The sequence below is a fragment of the Carassius carassius genome, chromosome 34 (assembly GCF_963082965.1).
Source record: "Carassius carassius chromosome 34, fCarCar2.1, whole genome shotgun sequence".
Taxonomy (NCBI): Eukaryota; Metazoa; Chordata; class Actinopteri; order Cypriniformes; family Cyprinidae; genus Carassius; species Carassius carassius.
In genome coordinates this window covers 13,682,336-13,702,359 of record NC_081788.1, presented here as the reverse complement: position 1 = coordinate 13,702,359, position 20,024 = coordinate 13,682,336, and the positions used below count along the sequence as shown (strand labels likewise).

Sequence of the window (20,024 nt, the reverse complement as noted above, 5' to 3'; positions counted from 1 at the left end):
AACATTTAATCAAGCAATTACACACTATAGATTATAGATATAAAAGTACAAGTTAAAAATTTATATAAATATATTTCTAAAATAGTTTTTTATAGTAACACTATAATAACAAAAAGAGAAACATTGTCTGAAATCTGTAATTTAAAAAAACTAAATACAAGTTAAATTAAATGTTGAAAGCATAGTAAAAAGTTTTAAGGTAACACTAAAATAACAAAAAAAGTGAAATATATAATCTGAAATCTGTTATGTATGTAGTATGTATGTAGTTTCAATAAAAAAAATAATTCCTGGGAACATCCCAAGTCCCTATAGTTGAAGAAACACCCACTTCTGCTTATCCATCCCTGGCATTCTCAGTCAGAGTAGACAGGAACCATTGCTCTAATCTCTTTTCAGGTTGGTTGCAAAGAGCGCATTTCTTTCCCCCCCCTCTCTCTACCTCTCTGTTTGTCAAGCGTGCCATCAGATTAGCCTGCGCTCTGGTTTCACTGCTAATTGTGCTCGTCCACTTAAAAAGCCGACAGACTCTCTTGAGTGTGGAAAATCGCAGGCTTTGGGTGGCTTACCGCTCATCCATCATCAGCAAATAGATCCCTCACAAGAGCTGCACACCATCACCATCAGCACGTGGCACACCATCACTATTAACCTGCCGCGTGCTCCCCATCAGCTAGCGCTCAAGCACATCTAGCGTGGCTTGCACAGGACACTTAAATGTGAAGATTAATGTACATTTCAGAATAAAAACGCAAGAACCAACAAACAAACTGCTAAAAATATTATTGTCAAAGAATGTTATGAGATTCAATGCTGAAGTAACCTTGTTTTGATGCAAATCCTAGCTTGAATAATTCCCTCCTTTATTTTAACAATGCGAAAAAAGTAGTATTTTTCCCCTCATGGTATTCATTCAATCAAAATTTTTATTTATGTTCCTTACGTGGTTTTATTTTCCAGTTTGTCAGTCTGTGAGATGTTGCTATACATCCTGGTGGAGGATTAGCTTCCTGTTTCTTCCTCTGAAAATACAATACAACTATAATTTCATATTTCACAATGACAGAAAACCACAGCAAGGATTTTTAATTAAAAACCAAATGAGTGAAATGAAAGTGGGAGGAGAGACAATAAAAGCAGGAATGTGCGCATCCGTGGACAGATTCTCAGTGTATTTTTTTTATTTAAGACCAGCGCCTGTGCGCTAACAGCATTAATGATATTATGAAGAATTATGAGCAGAAATCGAATTTGTTTCGCCACTTGAGCGCCACTAAAATGCCAAACAATAAACTACCAGATTGCAAATTAGATCAGTAAAAATATCAAACACATTGCGGTGGTGGGGGAGAGAGAGAAAAGGGAGAAGGAGGGGAAAAAATCCATAATTGTGTTTAGCATCTGGACCCGAGGGAGTGAAGACACTAAAGATCATCAGGGACCGACGTGCGAGCCTGCTATTGACAGTGTGCTAAAAATCGACAGGCTAACTAAATAAAGACTGCAGGCTCCATTAAATATTCAACAGCTGAGATTTGACTAAATCGCCTGTGTTTCGCTTTTTGCGCGTCCCCCTTGGAATCGCTACTTTCTCCTGTTTTACCTCTCCTGCCTCTCTCTCTCTCTCTCTCTCTCTCTCTCTCTCCCCATCTCTCGCACTCGCTTCTCATCACCTCCATCTTTTTTCCTTCCCTGACTCTTGACAGCAATAAATGATGTGGAGCCTGAGGGCCTGACTCTGAGGGGAAGGAGCGGAGGCCTCAGCCTGCTCAGAAAAAGCAATAGAGGAGAAACAGCCAATGACCAATGCTCATCACGCCAGCACTGAGGCGAAGATCAGTGACATTAAATAAAGGCTCTGAACACCTCCCGCTACCAAGATGGAGAACCTGTCATGGGCGCACACATCCACAAAATCTACCCAGCGTGCTCTCTGTGCAGGCAAGTCTGGATAGATGCACACACCATCAAAGAAACAGGGAACCATTTTGGCAAAGCAGATGTTTTTGATGGCTGCAATACAAGGTCTAATATTTAGGGTTAAATAAACAAATTTGTTAACCATATGAGACATTGTTTAAATGTATTTGATCTTACAAGCAATGATTGCTTTGGTTTCGAGTATGTGAATGGAATGGAGTGATGGCAGTTTGCCTCCACACTCAAACATTCTGGTATCATTGAGCTCTAGCTCCACTCCAGACTTTCTCACTCACTGAATATAGGAACACGGCTTTTTTTTTGTGCCCTGTTACAACTACATTGTAATGCTTTCAACATATTTCATATAGTATAGTGAAATCGTGTTTGTGCAATTTCTGTACAGACATGATCTGAGAGTTGAATTCATGTTTTTCCTTTTTGTAAAAGGAAAATGGCATCATATTTTTCATGATTTTTCCCTAAATATGTTTTTTTGACTTATTGACTTTTTATCTGTTCAATACACTTAAGTGAAAAAATTTACTCTAGTAGTTGCTAGTACATTTCTAAATTAATTACAAAGAAATGTCAAGTAAAAGAGAGTTAAACAAAATTAAAAGATAGACTTAAATACAATTTTCTTGTAAACCTTTGTTTTATTTCTAAGTTTATGAAATCATTTGTACAGTGTAATAATCTACTATTTCCATCTCTCTTTTATACAATGAAAACTTTAATTTTTTCATTTATTACTTTAAATTATTTCCAAAATATTTTTTGTGATTTACTGTTTTCTACATAAAATCATCCTTCATAAAGATGTAAAGAACATTCTGTGAAATAACCTTTATATCTTTAATACTGACTGAGTAAGGCCATGTCAAAGATTGAAATCATAGTGAAATTAATTGTTGAAATCAAACATTGATGCTTGTTATCTCATAATTAGATTTTGAGACTTTAGCTTGGATTTCACAGACAGGGTCACAATTATTCATTTATTTAGATCACGGCTAGAGAAAGAATTATGAAGACTTTTACATTGCAACACTGCATTGTGGTGAATTCGTGTGGACATGTGATTGCATTATGGGCTGTTACCTGTTATGATCATGACAGAGTGGTATTAGAGTGAGTCCAACTTTCAAATCAAAAAACTAAAAGTATGTGAACCACTCATATACTTCATATACATCAGAATTTCAATAAAGCCATGTGATCTCAACTGTCATCCCTCAGCTGTGTTGCATCAATACAGATCTCTCAATGACAATCACCTTGGATGTGGTTTTTAATCATATCAGCATCCTGACACTGATGGTCCAACTTGAGAGACAATCTCCTGTCCCTCCTCTACTATCCTAGCATTCGACGACTACTGTCCACGCCATTATATATCTGTGTATTTCTAAGGGGATAGAATAGATCAGGACAGATGACGGCACGAGCCAAACGCGTTAATCTGAACCGAAAACGAAACTCCTCCAGGTTTCTCCTCCTCTATCGGTGCTCATCTGCTCCCACGAGAGCGGAGAAGCACTTATGCAAATAAGCGGTGACAGCGTTATTGTGGAAGGAATATCAATGGAGTAATTACAGCAAAGCCAGCACTCCTTTCCCCACCACCCCTGCCCGACTTCATCTCACAGCCCAGCTATGGCTCTCCCTGAGGGGGGAGGAGGAGACAGCAGCCACACTCTGGATCCAGAGCTAATAATGGAGGAACAGGTACAACCACAGAGGGAGTCAGCACAGGGGTCCTAAGACACAGACGTGGCTAAACGTGACCCGCAGTCCCAAAGAGCGATCACGACATGATCTGATGTTTAATGTGTAGTGAGCTGTGTTTAAAGGCTCCAAACAGGAAACTGTGTCGCTCTTTGTCTATATGTGTATGTAAATGTACGTATGCTCAAGTAGATTGAGGTGGTGAGCTTTGAAGGCACCTGTACTACTGAAGGATGTTAAGTCTCAAAGGTAAACTGCCACTGTGGTATATACAATTAACAGTACACTCACACCATTGTTATCATAAACATTAATGAATTTATTTAGCATTACATCTGTTGAGATCACCTATATTAGTGATGCATGATATATTGGTATCACTGATTGGAGATTTTTATTTATCAGTATATATATATATATTATCATTACCTTTGTCAACTAATGTTCACTAACAGTTTGAAAACAGTAAAAATTCATGTTATTTTTTTCATACTGTACATACAATGCATTGATGCCTAAATGCACTTGTAAAATTTAAATGATTTCCGTGTGTGTGTGTGTGTTAGGTTTTAGTCTTCTTTTTTAATAATTACCAGCTTATTGTTTGGACAGTTTTAACATCAGTGCATCACTGAAATAATGGTTCACTGCTGACATACACACTTAAGGATATAGACTATTTAAACAAAAAAGGACAAGCCCTTCAATATGTGATATGTCGTGTTTCAACTTGGTGTCTCAGTACATCAGCACAATAAAACTGTGCTCACAGTCATTTCACAGGCTTCTCAAAAGAGTGCTGATAGTTACAGTACATGAACCATCACAACTGCACATCACAAAATATCAGAATGTTGGTGTGAGTGAATTACATCCAACATTAAGCTTCAACATAAAAAAAAAAAATCTTTTCCAGTTTTTGTAACTACCCATGAAACATCAGAGCATATTCCTGCAGTCTGAAAATACACTGCCCGAAGCTAGATTTACTTTAGCTTAAAAGAATATAACAAGTCTAGAATCTTAGCATACTTATGGTTGCTTACAGGATTAGCCTCCATCAGTGAATCTAAGGTGATTTACTCTGACAGGCTCTGGAAACAAGTTGGCAATTGTCCAATGAGCAAACACTTTTGGCATGTAAGAGTTGTCTAATTTAATGCTCAAATTTGTCTCTTTGTGCTTAGGGAAAGCACTCCTTGCCCCATTAATCCATGTGAAACAACAGTCATGCACGCCTGAAGAGAAGTAATCTTTCATCCTCACCATCTATTCACAGGTGAAGGATGGGTACGGCCATAAATAATGAGGGGGAGAAGAAAAAAAGGAGGAGGGAGGGATCAAGGCGAAAGCTGGGAGTCCAGAAAAAGCAAAGGAGAGAAAGCTAAGGAGAAAGAGGGGATAGCTTCAAAGCCATCACATTCCTTAATACCCCCCTTAGGCGGAGCATTAACATGGCTAGAGCTGGATGTGCACCCTATGTGCACCATCACTGGCATGAGAGAGACCCCTAAAAACATATCTCATATCTGTAAGCATCCGTAAAAACAAAGGTTCCAAAAGCAATTCCACAGAACCATTTTGGTTCCCTCCACTGAACAGTTCTTGAAAGAACCATTTTTGTCTTAGTGTGAAAAACATTTGAATAATCTAAAGAATCTTTTTACACTTTTAAGAAATGGAAAGGTTTCATGGATGTTAAAGTTTTTCTTTGAACCATAGATGCCAAAACTTAATTTTTAAGAGTGTGGAACATTTCCAGTGCATAAAAATTTCTTTATAATGGGAAAAGGTTCTTCAGATTATTGAAATATCCTTTGCATTAAGAGAAAAAGGTTCTTTTAAAAATTGTTCACTGAAAATGTTCTTTGGGGAACCCAAAATGGTTCTATTGTGTCGCTATATCTGAAGAGTGCAGGTAACGCTTAACGAAAGTGTTTGGAATCAAAAGTTACAGAACAATGCAAAAGTTAACAATCCAATCTGTTTTAATTCATAATAGAAGGGGACAGGGAATTCATAAATTTGCAAGAGATCAGGAGACATCTTAAGAGGGCAAGAGGAGTAGAACAGGGATCAAGCCCAAGACCCCAAACACATTCTGTTACTGCACGGCACTGGCGATGTCCAAGCACCTCATAGATCACAGAGCGCTTATCCACACACTTATCTCATGAGCAATAACTCCCAATTAAAACTTGAAGAGAGTAAAACAGATGAAGTGAGAGGCAGGAACCAGAGGTTTCTAAGGCCTTTCGCCCCTTACCTCTGCACCAGCCTCTTCATAAGCACGTGTTTGCACTCCAACGGACAGCCAAAACAAATCGCTTGCGACCCCACTGGCATATAAATTCTGATTATGGGGGTGAAATGCGCTTGTGGATTTCTGAGGTCTGTGTGGCCTTAATAGTTTTAGTTTCGCCCAATCTTGTGCAAAAACTAATGTGTTGCTTCATATGGGAATTAGTTTGCTGGCTTTGAAAGTGGTGAATGTATTGGGATATGTAATGGTAATATAAACAGCTGTGTTTTCATAATGTTGGAGAACAGATACGTGTGGCAATCAGGTCAATTAAGACTCGCAGAACACGAAAGCATTGGCATTTATTCTGAAAACTTGCCTGACAGACATCGTATCATTTATACAGCAGAATGATGAATGTTTCCATGCAAAGCAAACCTGGAAAATAAACAAATGGGATGGTGAATGTAGGAAAGAAATAAGCAACTGTCAAGTATTATCTTCATTTGCTCACTGGCCTTTCAGAGAACAAATTGTTAGAATGCAATAAAAAATATGCAAGAATAGGATATAGGTCTGTGATGTAAAGGTTTTTTTTTTTGATAATTTTTAACTGCCATTGTTCTTATGTTTAAGAGGTCTGTTTTGCATTTTCTCAGTTTTATTTTTCTTCACAGTAATAAAAACAACAAATTAAAATAACGGGCTACTCTGCACAGCATGAGCCCCTGCTGTGGGAGGAGCTGTAAAGCTGATGCTAACATGATTAACATGAAAAATAAAAGAGTAAGAAAAAACATGCCCTCTCTGTTTATTTTTCCTGTTCCCTTCTATGCCGTTTTTTCCTGCTTTTCTTTGATCCTGTGGATCTTACGAACCTTCCACATAAACGGCTACGTGCGAAGGACACTTTTAGTGCATCCTGGGCTTGATGCAATGTATCTCATGGATGTCCCCAGAGTCACAAATCTCAAGGATGAAACGGACATCTACTCTCATGCAACCACTGGAAAATGACATCTCTTTCTATCTGAAATATCTTAAGAATACGTTACAAGCTCCCAGTCTAGCTCTTAAACACATTTGGAGGACAGAGAGTGAGCGCATCACTTTGAAATTTCAACCACTTGTGCAATTACCTACAGACCGCTGGTGGTTTGCCGCCACAGGGTGAGTGTCCATCTCGAGGAGGACTGCCGGGACACGAAAACCGAGATAAAGAATTGTGCACGTTACTGAAATCAGTCTCTGATGTCCACATCCCAACATAAATTACTCTGGAATATAATCAAGATACAAGCGTAGTCATTAAAATACCAAGAATTAATAGTCGAATGGTACTAATTTATGTAACGGGGGAATTTTACATAGGACGTTTTTGAGATAAAAGTTCTTTAAACACTCTAAATCCCATGTCATGACTGTTTATAGCCATTCAATATACACCTTTTCTAAGTGGAATGAGAATCTAGTGTTAAAAATGCATTTTAGTGTTTTAAGTGACAATTAAATCATTATTCTTTTTTTTTTTCAATAGAAATGATTTAACTGTTGCATAAAAGCGGCACTTGACCACACTGACTTTAATCGTATGAAAGTAAAAAATAAATAAAAACAAAATCTTCTTTTGTGTGCCATAGAATAAAGAAAGACAGATCATCCCACGGTGGATTTTGCAAATTTAACTTGGATTGTTAGTCTAAAACTCAGCATCACCTCTGTTTAGAGGTCCTCAAGAATTATATACACCTAGAAAAACATGCAAATACTGCCATTTTTCTCTTATGTTACCTTCAAAAGACACCTACTAAACCTCTAGACAAATCACTGCTCTTTCGTGCACCCCTGTGAGAAGACTTATGTTTCTCCATCAATGTTCCATTGAAGTCTTCGTGCTCACAGATATCAAAGACTCAGGATTAAATAACTAATTAAATAATAATGAAGGAAACAGAAATACAAATGCAACCAGAGAAGAAATGAACACTGATTGCGGAGGCCAAGTAAGAGTTTCCATTTAGGGTTGCCAAAGCACCGTTAAATGTTATGGGCACATCAGGGTGCAAAGAGAGCCTGTTGGTCAGCCCGGAGGGGAGTATGACATCTGACACAGAGCAGAGGCATTCTGGACCACGCAGACCCCATGCTTCAAAAGAAACGCATGGGAAACAGACAACACTGCTGCATTTGGGTCACAAACAGGGCCCTCCACAGAAGAATAGGTATCATGAGGAGCACAATCACGGGTTATACAATCCGAGTCTTCACCGAATACAGGCAAAAACATATCCTAACAAAGTCACGTGAAACCTTAGAGCACTCGCTGCTTACTTATTTATCTTGCTCTGACTTTCACCAACTGCGGTTGAACTCAAACCCAAGGGCCCCAATAGTTGTCAGGTCTCAGATGCAGTATGGCTTGAGGGCCGATCTCCAATGCCGCATCAGGGATTCTGCTTCAGCTGACGGTTCACTTTTATAGCTTCCTTGAAATATCCGTAAAAGAGGAGCTGGTGAGCTAAAGAAAACTGCTTTAAAACATTGGTGTATAAATATCTTTTAATACTACCAAACCCTATGTTAATGTCCCCTTTAGAAACCGCTCACTTTATTTCTCTCTCCCCCTTTTCCTTGCTTTCTTCCTCGCAGCTCTCAGCTCATTACATACAACATGGAACTAAAGGACCACATCTTCAAATTAAGTGTTTTCATACACTATATGAACTTCGGCCAAGGGTCCACAAACTCTACCTGTTTGGCTCTCGAGCTGCTCGTTTGTCTTTCTCTCACTGGTCAGAAGGACGTAACATTTCAATTATGAAAAACAAAAAAACTTCTCTCATAATCCTTAACGAATGCCTGCTGAGGTTCATCTGATAGCTGGCAAAAGAGTTTCTTCGCAGCTGCTTGCATGTCTCCCACGGAGGGGAAAAAAACCCACATGGTTGGGAGATACTTGTATAATGATGTTTGAGCCTTTTGATTGATCATACATCTCTCCCTGGAGTTTGATGTGTTTTTTGGGAGACTTAAGAACCTGACAGAGAGAAATACAGCCACAGAGAAAGAGGAGAGGTATCAAGAAAACATGTGGTGGAATAATGCAAGGCCTGCCTGAACAGCAGACTGTGAACAGAAACAAAACGTCATGTTGTACCTGCACTGATGACATCACTACGAAATAACTATCGAGCAGACGGAAGCATTGGGACAAAGCGAATGAAACCCTAGTGGAAAATCAAGGCCAGTTTTTCCTTCTCTTAAACTCGTGGGCTTGCGGTGAGCTTCAACCCTATAATAAAATAATGCACAGCAGTGTGTAGTGGATCTCTGTTTGAAAAATACTTGTGGAGAAAAAGAAAAACACATGGTGCGTAGTGTGGCACAAAACATATTTCATGCATGACTTTGGAGAATGTTAATAAGGATTAGAAACATACTTCAACTAATGTTCGGCTTCCCTCATGGGGCCATGACTGATTTTTACTCATGTTTCTCAAATGGGGAGAAATAACATCTGAGGTAACAGTTAACATTTTTAAAAACAAAAAAGGTAGAAAACGCTTTTAGAGGTATAATTTGTGAGCACAGTACGGAGAAAAGGAATCATTCTTCTCTCTTAATAGCTAATGCTGAGAAGGTTCTCTTGCATTCGCTCTCTTTCTGCAGTCTTTATTTCATTAGGATGTCATGTCAGGGGCCCTCAAGTTTCCCTCTGACCCCACACTCCGAGCACGGCTTCTGGTTAATGTTACATCAATACGGCTCTTATAAAAAAATGTTTTAACGTACAATGCATGTTCGGTTTCCAAGGAAAGATGGACCAATTAATCTGATTATAGTCTCAAATCCGACAACATGTGTACGCGTGTATCTAAGCATGTGGGATGCAGATGTGCGGTGCTTATGTGCGTGCCTGCAAGCGTGGAACTGGTGGATCAGGCCAAAATCTTGAGAGGATACAGCAGCTACCCTTCCACTGCGAATAACCCGAACATCAGCTCTTCAAAAGCTTCGCAGCCTGTCAGATACTGAAACATCGGCTCTACTTAAAAACCACAAAACCAATACGCCACCACCCGCAGCCACTTTGTTATAAAGGCAAACACCAGCACCACCACACCACCAAGAGGTTTCTTAAAGAGTATCATGTGTGCGTGTGTGAGCATCGCATGGCAGTATTTTTTTTCAAAATTAGGTTGTAGTTTTGTTGCGGACAACAGGAGGACAGAAAATGCCAAATGTAAATAATAAATGGCAACCAACTATGAAATCATGTGATGTGATGTAGCAATGACAGAACAATTAAGAGGGCTTAAATGTCACAAAGGATATACAACCAATCAAAATTTGCCACAAATCAGCATCCCAGAGAAAATCCAGTTGAGATTTAATGGTTTACTGTGAGCGATCCACTCTTTTTCATCACATGACGCAGTGTAGTCACATATACAAAGACAATTCAGCAATTGAGACTGGAAAATAATGACAGGAAAGAGCAATGAAAGGGGTACAGATGTGAAATCATAAACCTCTGTCCAACCCTTCATGCTCCATTTGATATCATAACACTAAAGCACTTAACACTTCAGAGCAGATCATTTATTCTTCTCCGCTTACATCACTGGGTCCAACATTATGGACGATAAGTTTGCAGAGATCTCTTTTGAAAGCTATGATACATTTCTGTCATTGCTTTAATTTTGCTTTGTTAATAGAATGTAGATTGGTTGGGAAAGCACCTTACCAATTATTCTCAAATGGTGGTTTGTGATCCAAAAATGTGTCTAAATATTTTTCTTAAAAAAACACTATTCTAATGATATTGCCCTAACTCAAAATTACCTTTCTAAAACTTAGCCTTTTGTAGCAGTACTATGGTACAATGATGGAATTAAATGATAATACAATGTTGCGTTTTAAAATAAATATCATGGTATTGATCATTGTGGTATTCCTTGCACCATAGTATTTATACAGAACATGTAAAAATAATCTCAAGTGCATTTATTTTTAATGATTTCATACATGTTGACACTTTCGTTCAAAGAGTCTTCAAATGAACACAGTCATTCACAATTTTCACATGCTTGTGTTGAACCTCCTAAAGACCTTCTTCAATGCAGCAAAATGAGAGCATTTCCAATGGTTTGTAGATAAATATTCAACTCAATCCAATGTTTTTTCTTTGTTTTCCATGTTTTAAGTATTGCATTGTTTTACTGCATGACAATTGCACCAAACGACTGTCTGACTGATTCAGACTAAATCGTGAACCGATTAATACAGTTTTGTCAATCTGTTTGAACTTTTCATTCCAAAAAAAAAAAAAAGACTCAAAGGACTGATTCATCGGAGAATCTATATTGCTAGTTCCGAACAAAACAACAGACGTGCTGACAGGGAAATTTTCCTTATGTCTGTATTTAAGTATCCACCTCAAGACAAGAATTTATCAGTTAAATTAAAACACCAATCCAGACCCTCACAACAAATAAGAAAGGACATAAGCCAAATAAAGAGTCTAGTATAGTTTCTGTACTTGAATACAGTCTTCTTTTATTCCATTAAATATTTTAATTTGTGTATTATTTTAGACATTTATAGTATAACACTCTTGTAATCCTCTTAACTCTTGCAAAGAGTACTTATGCAAACAAGGATGAATGTGACAGCAAACTGTTTGGATTGCAACAGACTGTTTATCTTACAGACGGAGATGTTTTTGGGTGAGTGAGGCATTCAGGCTTTGCCATCAGGTGGTTTGGCACTGTGTCCAACCACTACAGAGCTGAAGAAGGAGGGCAGAGAAGAGTCTGGCGCACGGTGTGATGTGAAGCTGGAGGTCGGGCTCTGCCGCCTCTCCAGCTGAGCACCAAGCGCCACACATCGGCTCTGGTTTCATGTTCTGGGCCGGGGGTCAGGATCGCTCTCCCCCTGCTAACTGCAGGGGCAGGGGCCGCTCCTCACGCCTGACAACAGACAGACGCCCACCTCGGGAGGGGGGAATGGAGTTACTCACTCACTCCAAAGAAAAAAAAAAACAACAGAAGCAGGGAGGCCAGGAGAAGAGATGGATTGGTCTGAGATGGAGAACATGTTTGAGGCCATAACAGAAATGTTTGACTCTTTGAGGGGTGAAATATGCATAATTCAGGTCTATCTATTCTCCATATGTGACTGGAGTGAGTTTAGCATTGCTCCTCGTTCAGTCCTTACTGCTGAATAAGCAATTCTAAGGTTCAATGTTTCTTCGAAACACTATTATGTCTGAACAGCATGTTTGTGTTTGTGGTTATGAATCCTGCCAAAAAGGCTGGGCATAGAGAGCACTGGTAAGAAGTGTACTATCAAAACAACAGCATTCACAGGGTAAAACAGGATAAAGAGGATGCATTGTTTGACACAAAAACAAAGAACGTGTAATATCTCGATATTAATCAGTCAATATTTTAGGTTTTCTGCTGTCGCTCGTATGTAAACAAAGACACATGAGTCTTCATTAAAATGGCACTATGGAATAAATCATTTTCCCTTATTTGTTTTTCAGAAATCCTCAATATTTCATTCCCTCATCTGCCTTTTTTTTTTTTTTTTTGACTAGCAGATCATTTTGCTGCACTTGCGAGTGGTGGAAATTCCCAGGAAGATGTATTATGGCTCTTTTCAGAGAAATATTAGCATCCAGCCAGGAGAGACATGGAAATACAGCAGAGAGGGGGAGAGAAAGGAGGAAAAAGGCACAGACGATCAGTATCATACTTTCTGGATTTTTTTTTTTCTTCGTCTCACAAAGGTGGCAACCCTTAGTGAAAAAGTAACATGAGACCTTACCTAAAGATGACATCACAAAGATCACAGTTAAAATCTTCTCAAAAAAAAAAAAAAATAGGATCTGTTCAGTTTCTATTAAAAGAATATTCTGGATTCCGTGTAAGTTCTGTTGACAACATTATGATGACTGAAACAGAACTTTTGAGACTTTTGACTTGACTTGCTTTTTTACAAAAGCAGCAATCAAGGTTACAATGAGGCATTGACAATGGAAGTTAAAGTGGCAAATGTTTACTGTAAATGATTTAAAAGTAGAAATATGAAGCTTCTAATTTTAGAAAAGCACTTCTATGAATTATTGTTTAAACTTGTATTTTATGTAAACTGTAAAGTTATTTTTCATTCTTCCTTTTTTATGGTTGTAAAAAATTAGATTTTAGATTTAAATGTATGCATTTGTCCACCATTGTGTGACTTATTAAACCAGATTTTATTAAACCAGTATTATTTATTTATTTATTTTAAGAAAAGAAGGGACAAATGGTTTTGTAGTAATCAACACTGTGCCACAAATGCTGTTGATCAATCTTAACTTGTCTAAATATTCTTTTAATTTCTATGACAATTAAATTAAAGCCAAATGTGTTTACACTGCTGTGGCTTTGTGTTAAACTCCTCTGAAACGTCTGACAGGAAAAAACAAAAAACAAATTAAACATCTGCAATCCAGTTAGCTGCTTTTTTTTTCATGCCTCTCCTAAATCCACTCCATTCTCCATCACTGTGCCTTCTATTGACTGTTGTCCAAATATTTCCACCCTCCACTTATTGAAGCTGCCATGGGTCTTTTGGCCTCCAACACAAATCATTTTAGCTGCTTGTGGGGGGCTCACAGTCCCATGGAGGTACGGAAATACGATTCCCACCATCTCCTGATCACGTTTGTTTTCCTTGGTCCAGTCAGCGATGGGTCGATCAGCAGTGTTCACCGTTACGACAGAAGATCAGGACCGTGGGTGGGGAAACAGGAGGACTTGCTGGTCAGAACACTGTCTTTTTTTTTTTTTTCGTTTACTTTAACCTGTCTCCTACTTCAGCTTCCCCTCAACCCTTGGAGGGAGATAAGGAATATTTAGACCACAGGATTCAGGATTTCATCCCGGATACACACAATGAGCAATGACACTCCTGCTTTGATGCACAAGAGGATAAAGCCACTAAATTTTCATGTACCAATGAAGCACACACACACACACACACACATACCCACACACATTAAGATGTGAACATAATTAAGAGGTACATAATTTCACAGTTTTGAGCAGAAGCTTATAATAAGGCATTTACAATGGGCGTTAACAGGGCCAATTTTTGAAGGATTTAAAAGCAGAAATATCCAAACTTATACGATTCCATCAACACTGTTTAATGTTACAACCACACAAAATTTTGTAGCCACCCCAAATGCAGTCTGTCAGGATGTGCTAAATTGTAAGAATTCATTTCCTGACCAGAGTAACTCATCCAACAACAACAAGTACCTTGGTGGTATGACAACACTCAAGGACGTTCCAATGGCTGCTCTTCTCTTTCCCTTTATGAAGAAAAATAAGAAATATCACAATGCAGAATGCGGAGCTTTAGAACTGTGGTCATGAAGAGGAAGGTAAATGGCTGGTTAGGGTAATTTGATTGGTTTCAGAGCATCTGATCTGGAGTCTAACAGACTTCCAACTAGTTGAATGAGTAAATAAAGAACTGTGGGAGCTCCAGCTGAAGACAGAATACCTCTAGCTCCAGGAGGGTCCGACCCAGAGAAAGCTTATTCCACGTGAAGGAACTGAACTGCGCAGGCACAAAAGACCACAAAGCATCCAGCAAGAACCAGCAAAAGTCATTCTTTCAAGTGACCCTTAAAATGTTCTAATAAAGTAAGGCAGATTTTGACATTTAAAGAGATCGTCCACCTAAAAAGGAAAATTCAGTCATAATTTATTCAAGCGCATTTTGTTCCAAACATGACTTTCTTTCTTCTATGGAACATAAAAGAAGATATTTCAAAGAATGTTGGTGTCCAAGCAAAGTTCTTCAAAGAACATTTGCAAAATACTTATTGTGCTCCAAAGAAGAAAGAAAGTCAGGCTTGAATCCACATGAGGGTGAGCATGAATACCTGCTGAAATTACAAAATGTAACTCAAAAAGTGATTTATTCCATCATCAAGAGCTTCGTACTTTGTGAAAATGGTTTCAGAACAAGGGTTAAATGGAGGGAGCAAACTGCCTAATGCATGTGTGACTGTGTTTGTCTGTGAGCCTGAGCCTCATAAGATCCCTCTCATGCTCACTTGGCTGTGAGAGAGGTTTCAGAGGGAGGAAGCGGCAGTGGTGCTATTCCAAATCACTGTCCCATTCCACCTCATTCTTCCCTCTTTTCTCCCTCTGACACAAATAAGAGGATTAGGGCACACAGCTTCCGTCAGTCCCTCCATTCAGGACAATGCGGCGAAGAGCTTAGTAAGATAGCCTTGAATAGCGGAGCAGACCTGTCATTCAAATTGGCTAGTACTATGGCAATTGGGAGCCTAATCTCATTAGGATATGAAAAAGAAAGAGAGGGAGAGAAAGAGTCTGAGAGGTCCAAGATGAGATTCGATTATCATCCTCATAACTTGCATCTAAGATGTGAGCCAAGCTTAAATCTTCTTATCTATGACAAGACAGTTGAAACACTCTCGCAAGACATCTTAATAGTCCAGTATTATTTGGAGAATGTGGAGACTTTGAAAGAAACCGATATTTATTCTATCAATGGATTATGTTGCTGTTGTTTTTGTATTTAAATTTTTTGCTTAGTTTAAACTCAAAATTCTTGTTTTGAGACAAATCCACTTGCATAATGTCTTCATGCATTGGTTGTGAATGTGTTATGTGGGTGTGATGCCCCGTGGCATCACCTGCCATACCAGTGCCAGTGTTTTCTTGCATCTGTGAAAAGCCTGTGTAGGAATAACACTGTGGAGACACTGAACTTCATCACTATGTTGAGAACAGTGTGGAACAGAGACAAAAAAAGAGCCTACAGCAACATAAGAGAGGAATGATGGAGAGATATTGTGCTTATGGCTTCTTAATATTATGCTAAAACAGAAGGAATCTTTTTTTTCCATAGTGGATGATATATCTGTTTATGTGTGCAACTAAGTAAACTAAATTGTAAGTTGATTCCCTTGAAATAAACACTGTGGCTCAGCATCTCAACCAGTCCAACACAGAAACAGCTTTCATTCAGGGGCGGGGTTATCTGTTTGCCCATCCAATGGATGAAAAGGGACGTGTACATTTCATTAATTCTGCAAATAATTTAGGTGATAATAATTTAGGTTTTAATGTTGAAGAAATTACACACTTAACATAAATTATCTAATTACAGATAATTAACCAATGCTTACAAATATAGATTATAAATATCTTATTGTAATACATTATTGTCAAATATTTCAATTAGCATTAAGTTTTAAGAGGTGACGCCAAAACCCATAATTTTTTTTTAGATTATTCTTAGTAATTGTTATATAACAAATTATTACGAATGACTGTATATGTAAATATAAAAATATAAATATGAACATATAAGTTCAAGTATAAACCATACCTGGGATGAAGTGAATTAATAATTGGATCAAATGGATTAATAATTAGTTTTAGGTAAAAACACTTTCAAAATCATTTAATAAGAGTAAAAAAAATAATAGCTATAAATAATAAATAGTGGTTGTGACATTTTTTCTACGGTATAGCTCAAGTTATATAAGCTTGTGCATGTACTGTGTTTATAATAGCAAAATAAATATTCTTTAAAGTTGGCTCTGGCTGGCACATTCAACTTATAGTCATAGCATACATATTTTCCATGGTTAAATACCATCACAGATGTGGAGTTACATGTCAAGGACATTAACAACAATCACACATCTAAAAGAGAAGAGACACACAGAGAAAACTAAATATTCTATTCCACAAGTGAATTTAAAAGCAAAACCCAGACATCTAACGCTTCCCTCTACACCAGAATAACATCCCTTTAGGTCAAAGCGTTAAACGTCTGGTGGTGGGGGCTGTGTGGCACTAGTCTTGAGATGACAGATGATTGCATCATTTTAATGCTGCCAGGAGAGGCTGGGCTAATGTTGACACAAAAACCTAATACTTCCTTGCAGAGGAACAGGCTGGCTCAGGCTCGGCCTCATCCCAGAGCAGAGTGCTACGAGGGCCTGCAGCACAGCAAGCAAAAACCCCTGAACGCTGCAGGATTAGTACCCGCCTCACTTCTCTAAACGCGTGAGTCTACTTCTCACACATTCATCCAAACACAGCTGTTTTCATTTTTATGTGCATACAAATATAGCAAAACAAGTATTATAAAAAAAAAATAACAAATCACAAATCTTTAATAAATCATCATGCTGATTTAAAGGTTATTTTAATTGAAACAGTAACTGGACAGTAAAGGCATTCTTGGTCAAAACAATGTCAGGGTGTCTTGGGAGGGTGTACGGCTCCAGTCATGTAGAAAACACACTGCCAGGCCCAAAATCCACTCATGTCAGCGGGAATGCGGCATCCCGCTCACAAAGCAGAGCTAATTAAAAAACAACATATCGCAGGAGGACGCCCCCACGGTGCTAAAATAGAACTATCAGCACACCAGGGGATCATCCACAACTTCCTACTTCAAGCAAATTATCCCTGGACCAAGACTAACAGCAGACTTGAGCCAGGTTTCACTGACACTAAGGCCAGACAAGAACATTCAAACACTTAGCATTTGAATAATACACAAATATATATACTTCTGTTAAACAACACTGTAAAATTGAATGGCAGAAGTTAAGGCATGTATATCTATCTATGCATACACAAACCCTGAGTGCTCAGAATCCCTCATTATCTACTCCACTCATGGTACAGAAATCCTGCTGTCTATCTGAGAATAATTCAAATCACAATGAGTTAAATACAACAGTAAGAAACATTACAGTATGTCTCTCTCACACACACACATACAAAAAAATATTTGCCAAAAACAACTTCTAAGCTAGAGGAAGTGCATTATTCTCATTTTCATAACATTAGAAGCAACAATCATTGATTTATTTTGTAGTAAATCTATTTATTTGACAGAGACAAATAATAATAATAATAATAATAATAATAATAATATAAATATATAAAATACATTTACATGTTAAAAATATATTAATATAAAGCTATTATACCATTTACTGAAAATAAAATAGTATTTCTAGCTTCCAAAATGTAATTTTAAGACAATAAAATGTGTTTGTCCAAACTACTTCGTAAATATTTGTAAATGATCATTTATAATAGTCTATTTTGATTATTTAATATTTTTTCTGCCACCTTTAGAAAGAAAGAAAGAAAGAAAGAAAGAAAGAAAGAAAGAAAGAAAGAAAGAAAGAAAGAAAGAAAGAAAGAAAGAAAGAAAGAAAGAAAGTGCAGGCTCCATCTATGGTAATGGCGTTGCAATTCCAATTAATTCAGATTCATTTGCCATACATTAAAGAGAATTCTCACTAATAGCTTAAAAACACAATTATATTTCCATAACCTGTGTCTTTAATTGGCGCTAACGCAAAGGTCTGCAGAGCCATTTAAAGAACATTGCAGATCGTAATTCCAAAGCTAATCCTCTAATAACGAGAGCCTGCTATTCCAAATTAGCCTACTCTTGAGCTACAGCGAGCTGAAATTTCCGCGCCAAAACAAGCTATAAATTCCCGCCGGTAAGCTCGTGCTGTAAATAGCTGACAGAGAGGTGTGAATATGAACGTTTGCCCAATGTCGTGATTTACGGTTCTAATGATTATAGGGCATGAATCAATTGATGCTAGTATGTCATTAGGAGGAGTTCCACCAGAAACGGTCAAAGGCTTCAACCTGGTGCCACGGGCGCTTCGCGGGGTTGACAAGTACAACCTAAATGAACGTCATAAAAGTCAAAAAGGTGCAAATTACATCTACTAAGTGGCCCGTCATTGCGAAATAAATAAACAAATATTACTGCTAGCTGCCTGTGTAGCGCGCGTGTGAGAGGAGCCCCATAGCAGAGGTGTGCATGCTGAGACGAAACGGCTGTTTCTCAAATGGCAGGTTTGGGAATAAGAGCAAAAGAAGATCAGACCAGGGAAATTTGATTTACATGAAACTAACACGTGATTGACATTCAAAATGCATTATAAAAACATAGTTAAGATTGAGAAATATTTTCCAAAAACAGCCTTAACAAACATTCATTTAAATAGGCTATGCAATCTAAATATAGCATAATAGGCTACCATAGGCCACTCAAAGAAAACGTTTTTCACATGTTTGGCCTGTCTCAGCGCTAGCTGCCGTCTCCAGGGTATGAAATATAAGTCCAGAGATATGAAAGTAGCCTATTTTTTTGTTAACATTAAAGCTGAAGCTGAAAAAAATTGGCGACTACTGAAGTCTGGCGGTAGATATGGCCCTTTAATTATTGCATGGTGTCGGATAGGGACCTCCCAGTACTTACCATGAGAGAGGGAGCGATATTTCAAAACCCCTGACACAAAAGCTTACAAAAGTAGTGACATACATGGGGAGAAGACATGCAACATAAGGCGCCCTGCGGTCCACTCCCAGCTTCAGGACCGGGTGAATATCAACACAGCACTCACCCACTGTGCGAATTCAGACTAATCTAGGCTATCCCATACCATGACTACACAATATTTTATAACCGAGGAATAAGAGGTGCGATTCGAGAACATTTTAAATGCTATTTACCGTGCCGGTTAAAAAATAGGCATTTTGTATATAGGCTATGCTTCACTTTTAGTGTTTGAACAATCATGATGTTATAGTTAAAGTATGATTAAATTAAAAACATTCTACGACCGAACGGCCCAAGATTGTAAAATACAACAACAACAATAATAATTATAGGTATAATAATAATAGCCTAGCTAATAAATTAGCGAAATAAACTAATGAAGAAAAAAAAACGTATTAATTAAAAATAAATTAAAATAAATAAAAGATAAAAGAAGAAAAAACAATAGTGCGTTATTAAAAAGAAATAAAAAACAACAACGTTTATAAAGTCAAGAAATTATATATATATATATATATATATATATATATATATATATATATATATATATAGGCTAATTTCTTGACTTTAAATGTGTGTATGTGGCATACCATAATTATATATAGACTATTAAATGTCTCACTTAAATCACATAATTTCTGACCATTTATGATTGGCATGTAGGCTGAATAATGTAAATAAACGTAAAAAATAAGAT

The 20,024-nt window shown here is 37.7% G+C and overlaps 1 protein-coding gene across 1 annotated transcript in view; it reads right to left on the bottom strand.

Annotated features, from left to right (window-relative positions):
* LOC132114431 (LIM/homeobox protein LMX-1.2) overlaps positions 1–20,024 on the bottom strand; it is a 60,541-nt gene that overhangs the window by 38,108 nt on the left and 2,409 nt on the right. The window lies entirely within an intron of this gene.